General features: G+C 45.2%; 1 protein-coding gene across 11 annotated transcripts in view; it reads left to right on the top strand.

Annotated features, from left to right (window-relative positions):
* Nucleotides 1-1320: 1320 nt before the first annotated feature.
* Nucleotides 1321-15010, top strand: part of kiaa1109 (KIAA1109 ortholog) — a 534122-nt gene continuing 520432 nt past the window's right edge. For 9 of the 11 annotated variants that reach the window (XM_038792369.1, XM_038792381.1, XM_038792375.1 and 6 more), the window contains exons 1-2: nucleotides 1337-1422; nucleotides 8817-8918. The gene's annotated coding sequence lies outside the window, so the exon portion shown is untranslated. Of the gene's footprint in view, nucleotides 1423-1799; nucleotides 1818-8816; nucleotides 8919-15010 lie in introns of those variants that run through there. The other 2 variants (XM_038792378.1, XM_038792379.1) reach the window with 2 other exon arrangements.

Below are 15010 nucleotides of genomic sequence, written 5' to 3' on the forward strand. Positions count from 1 at the left end.
CATAATGTAGAAATGCTCGAATGGGTAGGGCACCAAATCGGGTCGATCACTAAGTGGATCACTGTGGTGCGTTGTCACTTTAACTCATTGTGTAAATAAATTGATTACAATTGGATGCATTTACTTTGTATCTTTGCGCAAAACAATAGCAAGTGTGTAAACAAACATAGCTTCTCACTGGTAACAGGAAGATTGCAGGCAGTAAGTAGTCCATCTCTCTCTAGGTTGGACTTGATAGTTATTTTTCATGTTCCAGCACATGCTTGCTGCATTCACAGCCATGTCGTTAGTTTTGCAGGTCTCACAGATCATTGGTTGAATATTTGCTGGATCAGATTGTCCCTTGCACACCTGCCCTCAGCCTCTCGAAGGGTCGCTTCCCTTTGCTGGACCATGATTGCAGCATACAGCACAGCATAATATGAGAAATCCTGTCAGGTATTGAAAAGTGATCCAGCCAACAAAAGCGCATCTTGAGCAGTTTGATGAGGGTCCTTGTCAGCATATTACTATCATAATCCCCTTGGTCTATTCACTGGAATCTATTCATGGATTTGAGGTGACATGGAAGAGCAGCAGAAGGCTTGACTAGGATAGAATGCATGCATCACAGCAACTTCCAGGAAAGCATGCACAGACATGTAGGAACATTTTGTTGTAGTGGCACACCAGCTGTACATTCATGGAGTAGTAGGCTTTCTTTATAAATAAGGGATCATGAATGGCAGAACAAGCTCAAGAGGCTAAATGGTCTAGCCCTGTTCCTAACCTGTAGACCCACTGGCAAAATATTGACAGTCTGGTAGAATGGCCCTTAATAGGGCCTTTCCATATTTGAATTGGTTTCCTGTTACCTTGTGGTGGGAACCCTATCCAAACCCATCCCCGCCGATAGTGACATATGGGGTTGAGTTCTCCGCCGTCGGGATGCTCCGTTTTGCCGGCAGTCTGGGGGTTTCTCGCCGGCATGGAGCTGCCCCACAATGGGAAACCCCACTGACCAGTCGGCGAAACGGAGAATCCTGACGGCGTGCTGAACCAGAAATCTGGCGCGACGGGACGGAGAAACCCGCCCCATGGTTGGGGAGCCCATCTGCCACAGCTCCCCGCAATTTTACCATCTCAGGCAGGCCAAGGAAATTCTCCCTGTTAACTTGTTCTTCTCTCCACAGATGCTACCTGACCTGCTGAGTGTTTCCATTTAACTCGAAGGCCTCGCCAATTTCAACGGGGAGAAGGCTATGCTTTATGTTTCAGTCTTGTCCACACAATTCCAGGAACAAGCTTCAGTCACTTCCAGCTGCCACCTGCCCGGGTGCGCATGCGCACCGTTTGTTCAGTCACCGGGTGTCGCTCGCGCTTCCCCCGCAGCGGGCGGCTGTCAATCCCGGGTCAGGATGGAGCCTGCGCCATGAGCAAACGGTAAGGAGACAGCTCGGGGACGGGTAAATTCGACGGATAACCGGGGGGCATTTCTGTGGCGGAGTGTGCTGACGGGAGCGGTTTTGGGCTGGATCAGAAGGGAAAGGCCAGAGGGACAAACCCCGTTTTACAACGTCACGTACCTTCCCCATCCCTCCGCGAAAATAATTTTGAGAGACCGGAGGAACAGACGCAGCTGGTCGTGGCTGCGGGGTTGGCAGTTGGTGGCGTCAAGAAAGAGTTCAAAACAATTCGAGCGGACTACATTTCCCGGCAGGCATTGCGCTGCCTGACAGGCGCATGCGCACGATGAGGGGCAGCCCAAAAGAGGATCTCCTGTTTTGTTACTGAGCGATTTGTCCTTCCGGATGCAATTGTTTTCCAACTATTCTTGGGTAAATCGAGGCTATTTCGATGACAGCATCGTTTTTATGTGGGTTTGAAAATTGATACTATTAACAGCGAACAGAAAATTGGTTCTAATTTGGTTTGAGAAAACATGGACTTCCAGTTGTTTTTGTCCACAGTGCTAACATTTAATTTGTGTGAGTGTAAACATGCTGAACAATACATTCATAACTTTATTTTAGGTGTTATTTCACTCAGCAATTGTCAGAGATGGTATGCAGCCAGGCAGGCTCTTAGATCTGTGTTAAAAAAGGTGGGATAGTAAGTTGTAATGAGGAAATAAGAAATTTACAGATGGATATGGATAGGTTAGGTGAGTGGGCCAAAAACTGGCAGATGGAGTTGAATGTGGAAATATGTGAGGTTATTGGACTTCTAGCAGTGGCCATGGTGTGAGTGGCACTTCCAGAAGGAAATAGAGAGCGGAGGGTGTAATGAAGTAAGTTCTCCCCTGGATGGATGGACATGTTTGGGCAGCACGGTAGCATAGTGGTTAGCACAAATGCTTCACAGCTCCAGGGTCCCAGGTTTGAATCCCGGCTTGGGTCACTGTCTGTGTGGAGTCTGCACGTCCTCCCCGTGTGTGCATGGATTTCCTCCCACAGTCCAAAGATGTGCAGGTTAGGTGAATTGGCCAGCCTAAATTGCCCTCGGGGTCCAAATTGCCCTTAGTGTTAGGTGGGGTTACTGGGTTATGGGGATAGGGTGGAGGTATGGGCTTGGGTAGGGTGCTCTTTCCAAGAGCCGGTGCAGACTCAATGGGCCGAATGGCCTCCTTCTGCACTGTAAATTCTATGAAATCTATGTTTACGGGTTATCAGACCCGGCTGAAGACAGTGAAAGACCTGGTGAAAGAGTTGGAGGAGACTCGTGGCACAGTACCAATTTCTAAAATAGCAGAAGGGGAAGGATCGTCGGCAGGAAAGCTGCAGATGGGCTTCATTAAAGAGGAGTTTTGAGAGCAAAGGGAAGAAATAAAGAGCGATCGGTCGAAGACAATTGAGGGGGAAGTTGCACCTCTTCAGGGTTCCTGGAATGGGTGGAGATGAGCCTCGGAATAAAGAGGGCGATAATCCAAATGGTGAAGGTGCTGTCTGACCAGAGTGACCTTATGGTGTTTTTGGAGGCGCAGGTGACAGTCATAGAACATAGAACATAGAACAGTACAGCACAGAACAGGCCCTTCGGCCCTCAATGTTGTGCCGAGCCATGATCACCCTACTCAAACCCACGTATCCACCCTATACCCGTAACCCAACAACCCCCCCTTAACCTTACATTTATTAGGACACTACGGGCAATTTAGCATGGCCAATCCACCTAACCCGCACATCTTTGGACTGTGGGAGGAACCGGAGCACCCGGAGGAAACCCACGCACACAGGGGGAGGACGTGCAGACTCCACACAGACAGTGACCCAGCCGGGAATCGAACCTGGGACCCTGGAGCTGTGAAGCATTTATGCTAACCACCATGCTACCCTGCTGCCATCCCCAGTCTTGGGGGATTTGAGCAAGTCGCTGCAGTCGAAGGTGGAGGACCAGCAGAATAGGTCCAGGCAACAAAACCTACAGATTGTGGGTCTGCCAGATGGAATGGAGGGAACGAACGCCATGAACTATGTTGCGAGGATGCTGGCCAGGTTAGTGGAGGAGAAAGTGTTGAACAAGGCCCGAGAGGTGGATCGGTTCCATTGGTCCTTAAGGCAGAAGCCGAGAGCAGGGGAGCCTCTGCAGTGATTGTGCGGATGCACAGGCTTCTGGACAAGGAGAAGATCCTGAGGTGGGCCAGGGCGAAACGGGTCTGTGAATGGGAGGGAAATTGAATCTGGATTTATTAAGGCATTGGAGCAGAGTTGGCCAGGATGCGAGCGGGGTTCAACAAGGCCAAGGCAGTATGCCAACGACAGATTTGATTTTGAGTGTTATCTCCAGCCAGACTTTGGGTAACCTATGATGGCCGGGAATATTGCTTTTGGATGCCAGAGGAGGCAAATTACTTTATCGGGGATCATAAGCTGAGGGAGAGCTGAATGGAGGAGTTATGTCTGCGGAAATTGGGTTTTGTTATTGTTCTTGTTTGCTGATATGGCGGGGGGGATGTTAAGAAGTTGTAATTTTGTATTGGGGTGATTGCTCTCCTTCCCCCTCTCCATCTTTCTTTAGGAGGTCTTTTGTGTTTTTAAATTTTTTTATTGTAAGGGTTGTATTTTTGGGGCTTTTTAGAACGCATTGACGTCTTTGATATTTTGTACGGTAATCATGTGCCTATTGCGCAAGTTAAGATGGGTTGTGTAAGGGGTGGGATGGGGGGAGTGTTGGAGGGGGCCTTTAGGCAGGAATTGCCACACGAGCGAGCAATGCTAGTGAATGGGAGTGCAGTGGAAGGGGTAGGCTGCGAAATTTGGCCAGTGTAGGGGTGGGGAGGGGGTGACTGTTTTGTTGGAATGGGGCTTTGTTATTGTCTATGTTGGAAGAAAATGTCTTTTTTAATAAATTGCAAAGTTATCCATTTTGGTCGGAAAAATATAATAATAATAAAAATAATCTTGTACTGTCACAAGTAGGTTTATATTAACACTGCAATGAAGTTATTGTGAAAAGCCCCTAGTCGCCACTTCCGGCACCTGTTTGGGTACACAGAGGGAGAATTCTGAATTCTCAGCTGGTACGGGAATTGAACCCATGCTGCTGGCCTTGTTCTGCATTACAAACCAGCTGTCTAGCCCATGATAAGAGATAGGGTTTATAATCATCTTGAAAAGAACAAGTTGATTAGCGATAGTCAACACGGTTTTGTGAAGGGTAGGTCATGCCTCACAAACCTTATTGAGTTTTTTGAGAAGGTGACCAAACAGGTGGATGAGGGTAAAGCGGTTGATGTGGTGTATATGGATTTCAGTAAGGCGTTTGATAAGGTTCCACATGGTAGGCTATTGCAGAAAATACGGAAGTATGGGATTGAAGGTGATTTAGCGGTTTGGATCAGTAATTGGCTAGCTGAAAGAAGACAGAGGGTGGTGGTTGATGGCAAATGTTCATCCTGGAGTTCAGTTACTAGTGGTGTACCGCAAGGATCTGTTTTGGGGCCACTGCTGTTTGTCATTTTTATAAATGACCTGGAAGAGGGTGTAGAAGGATGGGTTAGTAAATTTGCAGATGACACGAAGGTCGGTGGAGTTGTGGATAGTGCTGAAGGATGTTTTAGGATACAGAGGGACATAAATAAGCTGCGGAGCTGGGCTGAGAGGTGGCAGATGGAGTTTAATGCGGAAAAGTGTGAGGTGGTTCACTTTGGAAGGAGTAACAGGAATGCAGAGTACTGGGCTAATGGCAAGATTCTTAGTAGTGTAGATGAACAGAGATCTCGGCATCCAGGTACATAAATCCCTGAAAGTTGCCACCCAGGTTAATAGGGCTGTTAAGAAGGCATATGGTGTGCTAGCCTTTATCAGTAGGGGGATTGAGTTTCGGAGCCACAAGGTCATGCTGCAGCTGTACATAACTCTGGTGCGGCCGCTCCTGGAGTACTGCGTGCAGTTCTGGTCACCACATTATAGAAAGGATGTGGAAGCTTTGGAAAGGGTTCAGAGGAGATTTACTAGGATGTTGCCTGGTATGGAGGGAAAGTCTTACGAGGAAAGGCTCAGGGACTTGAGGTTGTTTTCGTCAGAGAGGAGAAGGCTGAGAGGTGACTTAATAGAGACATATAAGATAGTCAGAGGGTTAGATAGGGTGGACAGTGAGAGTCTCATTCCTCGGATGGTGATGACCAACACGAGGGGACATAGCTTTAAATTGAGGGGTAGTAGATATAGGACAGATGTCAGAGGCAGTTTCTTTACTCAGAGAATAGTAGGGGTGTGGAACGCCCTGCCTGCAACAGTAGTAGACTCGCCAACTTTAAGGGCATTTAAGTGGTCGGTTGATGGTTTCAATGGTCGGCGCAACATCGAGGGCCGAAGGGCCCGTACTGCGCTGTAATGTTCTATGTTCTATGTTCTAAATTCTGTGCCCTAAGTTTATGCAGGACAAATTTCTTTTATACTGCTCCAAAAAATTGCCTTGACCCCAGTATTTTTTGTGGCAAATAACTATAAACAGATTCTGACAACCTTTTTGGGATGATCATTTAAAATTTAGCTTTTTTTTTGCATTGCCATCGCCAGTCTGCTTAGTTTATGAATGAAAGAAATGCTTGAATACGTTTATGCCAATGTTTTCCTGTGCGCTCTATAGGTTACAGGATAAGAATTTTGCTGGTGTGAATTTATTGGCGAGCAATGGGCCATAATTTACAAAGGAGGAATTCATATAAAGAAAGCATTGAATCTCTGTTTTGCCTCTTCTGATGTTGTAAAGGCCCAGAGTGGTTTAGAATGTATAAAGTACTTTTGAAGTATAGTCACTGTTGTAACATAGGCAGTGTGGCAATCATTTTGGAAACTGCAAGGACCCACAAACTGCACTAAATTCTTTTTAACTTTTAGAGTACCCAATTTATTTTTTCCAAGTAAGGGGCAATTTAGAGTGGCCAATCCACCTAGCCTGCACATCTTTGGGTTGTGGGGGCAAAACCCACGCTCACACGGGGAGAATGTGCAATCTCCACATGGACAGTGACCCAGAGCCGGGATTGAACCTGGGACCTCGGCGCCGTGAGGCAGCAGGGCTAACCCACTGCGCCACCGTGCTGCACTAAAATAAATGACCAGATCAGTTGTTGCAGCTGTTGGTTGAGAGGTAAATGTTGGCCAGGACATGGGGCTGGAGGCAGTTCTGACTCTTTGTATCGTGTGGTGGAACATTTTTTAACATTTGTCTGAGAACGGAGATGAAACGTGGTTAGATATCTTATCCCAAAAGTCAATACCTGCCGCAGTGCAGCGTTACCCCAGAACTGTCAGAGGTGTCAGACTATATTAAGTACTCAAGCCTCTAAATTAGTGGTTCCCAAAGTGTGGTCCGCGATCTGGCCCATGATGCAAGTCACTGGCACACAAGACCAAAGCCAAGGTCATAATGAGAGAACAGGCCAGAATTCTCAACCCCATCCCTTGTGTGCTGTTACAGAGTCAGGTTGGCTCCAGTTTGCGTGGCACAAGTTTTATGTGAGCAACAATATAGTTTTATACGCAAGATTTATGTTATTGTTGACTTATATTGCTTAATATAGATGTAACCTAAATATTTGTTTCTCAGAAGAAGATTGTTGTGATGATTTTATAACACATATTAGAATATTTCTGATAAACATGTCTTTGTGCACTTATTAATGTTTACAACATGGAAATGCCTGTACTTTTGTTTCTGGTATGAATTAATTTACTTATATTAAGTAAAATGCCTGTAAACGTCCTATATTCAGGAGGGAAGAAACAGCAATGCATGTATAATCTCCAAAGGTTCTCACTAATTCTGGCAAGCGAATGTAGGTTGGACCAGATTGATAGGTGGTCTGCAAGGTCTTTTGCCCTACCCAAGTGTCTGCAGATGAAAATGTTTGGGAACCACTGCAGGGTTTTTCAAAGTGCAGGTCGTGACCTGTGGGTGGGCCAGGGGCAGGTGTCGGGAGGGTCGCTGAACGATCAGCTGTGCTGTTCCTGTGGTGGTGCCATTCTTAGGAGAAGTACCCAACGGCTACTGCCAGCATTTCGATTGATAATGGTGGCTGCTGCCATTTTTTAAATAAGGAAGAAATGAGGCTGTGTGCAGTGTCCCGACCAGAAGCGGCAGCAGTGACCGGGTCACGTGCCCTGCATGTGCACTTGACATCAAGCGCCTCATATGTATATGCTTTTGCTGCCAAATTATGGAGGAGAGCTGCTTCCATTTCCTAGCTGATAGCAAGCAAGTAAAGAGGACTGTGAAGGTGGATCGTTTTCTTACAAGGAAGAGACGGCCAGACACAAATAGGTAGTGTACCTATTGGCCAGGAACTCACAACTGTATCTGCTGGAGAGAGCTGCTGAGGACAGTCCAGAGCAGGACAGAGCTGTTCTAGTGTAAGCTCTGTACAGAGCTCCCGGGCCTTTGCAAAGAAGAATCTTAATTCGGGAACAAAGGTGTAAAAGATGATTTCTTGATCTATGGTTTGTCAGTTGTGCCAATGGAAATAAGAATGCAAAGCCCATCTGTGTTATATGCAGGGAAGTATTAGCAAATGAGAGGAGAAGTTTCAGATTTTGAAAGAGAAGTTGTACTTGAAAATTCCTCTTGAGGTTGAGACCCAGCTATTAACTTACAGCTGACTCCAAATGAAAAGACTACACTGTTGTACCTGACCAGTGATAGCACATTAAAAATACCGAATGCCCATGAGGCTGTCAGCCTTCAGGAGTAGCATCTCCCAGGGGTATCTAGTGCTGAGTAAAACAAGCATTTTGTTGCTATTGCCTTTCCTGACAACAAATGTGCAAGATTGGATTTTCCCTTCTCAAAAGATGAAGACGGCACAGAGGAACTGGCTGATGTCTGCACCTGCACACTGCCTTCTCCTCATGTGAATCTGATTCAAGTGAGATTGTGAGGATCAAGCTGGCTCCACTTTCTCATTAAAGGTAAGTGAATGTGGCGTGGGTCACTTTGGTCACCAGGCATGTGTCGCAAAGATCGGCCGGCATGGGTCCCGAAGTTTGGCTGGTTGGCAAATGTGGGTGCTGGGAAATAAAGTTTGAAAACCACTGGTCTATAATGTAGCTTTAGCACACAACATTCTGGCTGGCATCTTAAATGAATCGAACTGTTTGTGATAATGTTTACAGTTAAGATGATTGGAGATTTTGAGCCAAATAGGTTTTTCTCTAGGGTGTGGTATTATTTAGCTGACTTTTAAAAGATGTTTAATGCTGAATCTTTGTAATGTGGTTTTGAATGTCTTTGTCTAACTGAATTGATATTTTGTGATGTATGAAGCTGAATTAGGAATGCATTTTGTTGAATCCTGAGTATTAAAAAGAAACTTTTACTTTAAATCTCACATTCAGGTTTCATGGTCAAAGTGCAGATGCCTGTCAAGAATTTTCTCAGTCACGACCCTATTTTTGTAGTGGAGCCTGCGTACGATAGACTTGTCAAGTTAATAAACAGTAAGTGATTTGAGTTAAATTAATTTTGTTAGATGTAATCTTTATTTTTAGAAAATCAAATTTAGTTCTACCCTTTATGTCTAACTATATTTAAACGTATAATTGAATTGGCCTCTTCTCTAACCCTGTAGCAACAATTGGGTGAATAGTAATAGACTTCAGGTAGATTATAGACAGATTAAAATGTGAAGAGAAATCTGAAGTGATGCATTTTGGTAGAAGTCATGGGGAGAGGCAAAACAAAGAAGATGGTATAATTTTAAAGGTGGCACTCAAACAGAGACACTTGACTGTGTACTGTGAGGGAATTCGACATGACACTGGGCCATGCTGTGCAATGGTTAAAGCATTTTTTAACAAAAACCCAACCACCGGACTGGAGCCTTGGTGTGGAAAGTGTGACTAAGTGACTAGGTTTTTGGAAGCTGGAAAAGGAAGTCACGTGACAGTGAGGAACAGTTGTACACGACGGTCAGCTCCATGCAGCTCAAATTCTGTTAGCGCCATGAAGCTGGGCGTCCGAGAAGCCGGGTGCTGTAGCTCAAAATGGCCCTGGAGCAGTGGTCGCTCAAGCCCAGGAATTAGTTGACTGCTTGGTGAAGCTGAGGTGAAGCTGTCTGCTCCAGGACGCTGGCAGTTGGGGCAAAGAAAAGCCCACCTGCAGTGGTTATCTGCCAGAGATCTGGGATTGTACCAGTTATTAGATGCTGGAGTGTAGTCTTGTGAATCCACTGGGATGCAATATCGGGCGAAGAAATTGAGCAACTGGAAGTTGAGCAGTTTCTGAGACAGTGTGAGTTGGAGCGACTGATGAAGGGAAATCAGGCTATATCCTCGACGGAGTGAAATTGAAGACCGAGCTTAAAGGATTTTTGTGACTGATGTCTGGATGGGTTTCAGATAAACTTTGTGCGATCTTTCTTTGTTGTGTCTGCTAGTTTGTGATATGTTTAACCATAGTATTCCTATTAATTTCATATTTACCTCGTGTTAATTCTGGCAGTTAAAGAGTATAAGATGGATAGTATTGACTGCTTATTGGCTTTTTGTTTATAACTGTGGAAACGTTTGGCTTTCTTTTCTTTTCTTAATGCACGGTTTCCCAAACTTTTACGGCAGCAGAACCCTTTAGCCTCCCAAGAGTACTGATGGAACCGCTGAGAAACATTCTTATTATTTTCACACATGAACACCCTCGCACACATGATGTGCGCTCTCTCATGCAAGCACTTTCTCTCCTGCAAGTACACTCATGCGCATGGCGCTTGCACTATCTTGCGCATGCGCTCACGCACGTGCATGTGCTCAGGCATGTGCATTCTCGCGCACGCGGCACTTTCTCATGTACGCACGCTCCTGCGCACGTATGCACTCACGCAGGTGTGTACTCATATGATAGATAACCACTGCTGTTATGCTTTTCTCTTGCAGTCGCACGCGCACTGTACCTCATACTCTCACGCACGCGCACTCTCACGCACGCGCACTCTCACGCACATGCACACTTACGCACATGCACACTTACGCACATACACACTCAAGCATGTGCACATTCAAGCGCGTGCACACTTTCACATGCGTGCACACTTCCACATGCCTGCACATTTTCATGCGCGTGCACACTCACACGCGTGCGCGTACTCCAACCCGTGCGCACACTGTCACGCCCGTGCACACACTCATGCGCACTCTCGGCTGCCCGCTCGTCCTCGCGGCCGCCTGTGCGATCTGTCTGCCGCCTGCCTCTACACTCATTCTCACCAGCCCGCACATTCTGACTCTCTCCAGCCCGTGCCCTCTCTTTCTCCCCCGACTTCTTCTGCCTGTCCGGACCACGCCCTCTCCATCCCCACGCGCACACCTTCCCTCCCCGCGCATGCCCCTCTCTTCCAGTGCGCCCTCTTTCATCCGCGCGTATTCCCGTCTCGCTCTCGCTCTGCCACGCGTGAGCACTCTCTCACGCGCAAGCCCGCGCACGCTCTTCTTACTGCATTAGGTACTCACACCTATCAGCAGCCTATGCAGGGAGAAAGTAGCTTCTGATTGGACAAGCAGCTTCATAGCATTTTTAAAATTTTATTCAGCAGCCTGGCTTAACACTGGACTCTATTTGGAAAACCCTGAGCACGATTTAATTGAAATGAAACAGAGTCCCGTGTCAGGCATATTTACCCGGTTGTTTCCCAACGAATCTACTGTTAAATCGGACTCTGCTTTATTCCTGGGCCACAGAGAGGAACACTCCATCAAGGCCGCATTTAGTCTCTTTATCTGCACTAATTTTTAAAAATCTTTTATTCATAAATTTAGAGTACCCAATCCATCTCCCACCCCCCCCCAAATACGGGGCAATTTAGCATGGCCAATCCACCTAGCCTGCACATCTTTGGGTTGTGGGGACGAACCCCACGCAAACACGGGGGTGGTGGTGGTGTGGGGGGGGAGGGGGGGGGGAATGTGCAAACTCCACACGGACAAGTGACCCAGAGCCGGGATCGAACCTGGGACCTCGGCGCCGTGAGGCAGCAGGGCTAACCCACTGCGCCACCGTGCTGCCCTCTTTGCCTGCACTAATGAACTCTGCTCGCCAGTGCAGGAAGAGATCAGGGTGCTATTTTAAATGCGCCCTATCTCTGAACCCCCCACCGCGGCCTACCCATACCCCAACTTACCAATGCGGCGGTCATTGACCCTGCCATACCTCATCCAATAAGGGCAGGGCACCCCTGGCCCGATGCCAGGCACAGGCAAGGTGCCACCTGGGCACTGCCAGTCAGGCACACTGGCAATAGCACTGACAAGTGGCACAGGCAGGGTGCCAGGCTGACAGAGCCATTGTGCCTGGGTGACATCGTGGGTGCCTGGCTAACATTGTGCGTGCCACGGTACCATCCTGCCCAGAACCTGACCACCCAGGGGCTCCCGAGCCTTCCATGACAGAAAGGTTAATAAACAGAGCACACAATTTAAGGTAGTTGACAAAAGAACCTGAGGCAGCACAGAGCTTTTTTGATTTGGAATGCATTGCTGAAGGGGCAGCAAAGCATATTGAAAAGTTACATTCAAAACAGATTTGGATTAACGTTGTACTTGAAGAGGAAAGAAATTACAAAACTATGGGGAAAGAGAAGGGGAGTGGAGCTATTGGAGGTCTCCACCAGAGAGCCTGCTCGGGCATGATGGGTCAAGTTGCCTCATATTTGCCGTATCGTTTTATGATTCCATAATAAAATTCATTAGGAACTTTAGAAACTGCGAAAGAGAAACTTTTAAAGGTAGACAACAGGAAAGGAAAACACATAATGTTCACACGCAGTCAAAATTAATGGGAAAGCTGTCGTTGAAAAGTTGGGTATCTTTGATGCATTGTCTATTATTGGGCATTACGTTTCCTCATTGGTGTAGTGTAATATATAATTCAGTTTGTTAATATGTAGCCCATTCATGCATTTATTATCCTGTAAGACAAAAATCCTTATTAAAAATGTAATATAGTGTCATGTGCGGGTACCTTTAAGAAATGGGTGTTTATCAAATAGCTGCAGTGATGTCATTGTATGGGTGGAGCTGGAATATGATTCTGCTTTTTACTTTTGTTTTGAGATGGAAGCTCTTTTTGGCTCTGTGTTTTAGTTTCACTTTCAGTTGGAGAGCTGCATTCAAACCAAACACATGTATTTTGGCCTCTCTCGCTTCATGCCAAAGAATGTTTCCAGATCACTTGATGATTTCAAAGTAATACCTCTTTCTGTAAGGAATGCAAACCTACTGTCTTTGTGAAAAAGGGTTTTTGACTTATGGATGTTGTTAGGAAAGTTACTAAGGGTTACCTATAGAGTACTGTATCTTTTTGGGGGGTTATGAGTGTTGGTAGTTGATAAGATGTTTACTGTGTGTTTATAAAATGTTAACTGGATTCATAGAATGAACATTGTTTTGTTTTAAAAATACTTTAAATCTCTGTTGCATCATACCTGTAAAGTGGGCCCTTGTGCTCCCCATAACCAAAATCTGTTCAAAGTTTTGGGTGAACTCCATGATATGCTTTGGTGTTCTCTAAACCCTGGCCCATAATAATAGAACCCTGAATACATATGACAAAATGTGGCCATGATTATTACTACAATATCTTTCTACAGCGCAAACCTTGTTTTAATTTAAAAATGAGGAATATTTGTATTCAACATATCAATTACTTTCGAGGGAGTCTATTCAACATAGCGGTGATTTTAACGCTGTGATCTGGATCTGCTTGGCAGAAATGGAGTTGTTAATGTGGGAGCCACAGAATTGGAAAGAGGGGCTGGCTCATTGATGAGGACTTGTTAAACCTGAACTATTGTTTAGATGAAGTTCCACTATCAAATCACTCGCACATGCTTCAACTGGTACTGTGACTGCCAAGTACTGATTATATCGATATCAACTTAATCCAATCCCCAATTTGATCAATTTCAATGAGCCATCACAATTATTGTGAAGACAAGGCAGTGGAGACTGGCACTGAAGGACATGCTTCACTGTATCAAGCTGCCTCACCTTTCAGATCACCCAAGGGCGCTTTATCTTGCCGACAGTTGGAACAATGATGGTTAGAATGCCGATTTGTCGCTGCTGCTTTTCATCTACTGGAAGTGACAGCTAGGGAATTAATTAACTTTCAGTTGTGCAACTTGCTGGCTGTTGAAGTTAATGTATAATTTATAGGAAACTATAAAACTGTTTTATGTAAAAGATTCTTGATTCTCAGCTTTAATGGTTTTGAAATATTGCTTTGTTTTTATGACATGTAAATTTATCAGTAATTATTCCCAGGGGATCCATCCACAGACATCCATAATTGTTTTCTCTTCACATCTAACTTTAAGCTCCAACAGTGGCTATTTCAATATGACCACAGAAAACATTATTATTTGAAATAGATACATAAATGCTCTGAGACGAATACCTTGTGGTCTCACTCGCCTGTCTTGGCACCTGGACACCATTTCAGCGCTGCTTCCACTTGCATTAACTTCATCAGACGATAGGTTTTAAATCTAAAATTTCCCCATGTGACGTCTCCTCTCTATTCATACATTTCAGAGCATAGCTATCTTGATCTAGCCATAACCATGCCAGTGTAGCTTAGTTTACAATGTGTGTGTTTTTGTTGCTGCTCCAGATTTTATCTTTTCACTGCTATTTCCCCTTTTCTCTCCCTTTTTTTGTCTTTTCTGTTAACCCCTCCATCCATCATCTCTCCTGACTTTTCTCTGCACCAGATTGAACCAGGGTTGATCCACTGGCTGCCTATTTTTTTTCCCTGATTATTGTTTCTAAGTCCTTATTTACCACTGATGCATTAACTAGCCTGTAGCACCAGAAATATTTTCTTGTACACTTGTCATTTTCCACTTCTCTTTTTTTAAAATAAATTTAGAGTGCCCAATTTATTTTTTTCTAGTTAAGGGGCAGTTTAGCATTTTCAATCCACTAACTTGTACTTTCCACTTCTCTGGCACCTCTTTTGTAAAAAATGAAGATTGCTAAATTATGGCAAGCACTTCCACTTTCATTACCCCACTTCCCTCAGCAGTCTTGATGCAAGCCATCACCACCAACGACTTATCTGTTCTAACCATAGCCAACCTTTCCAGTACATTCCACTTAATCAGTTTTCACCGCATCCGTTACCTCTACTATATTTGCTTCTGCTAATATTTTGTCTGCATCCTCTTCCTTGGTAAACATTGATGCAAGTACTTATTAAGTATTCTTATCTTGCCCTGTGCCTCTGGGGTTATATTTTCATCTTTGTCCTAATGCATGTAGCTCACCAATCATATTCATCATACTTTGTGCATTTACGTATATGCATTCTAATCTGTATTCCTATTTAATATAGTACTACTTCTTTTGTACTAAACATGTCACTCTTTTTATGCTCCTTATTTTTCTTTTCTGTTTCTATATGTTTTTGCCAGCCCTTGCCAATAGTTGAAACCTTCCCAACTACTTTCGTAAAGATGTTGGGTGGGATTCTCCCATTCGGCGGCAGAGTGTCCACACTGTCGGAAACGCTGTCGCGTTTCACGATGACATGAACGGGC

The sequence above is a fragment of the Scyliorhinus canicula genome, chromosome 3 (assembly GCF_902713615.1).
Source record: "Scyliorhinus canicula chromosome 3, sScyCan1.1, whole genome shotgun sequence".
Lineage (NCBI taxonomy): Eukaryota > Metazoa > Chordata > Chondrichthyes > Carcharhiniformes > Scyliorhinidae > Scyliorhinus > Scyliorhinus canicula.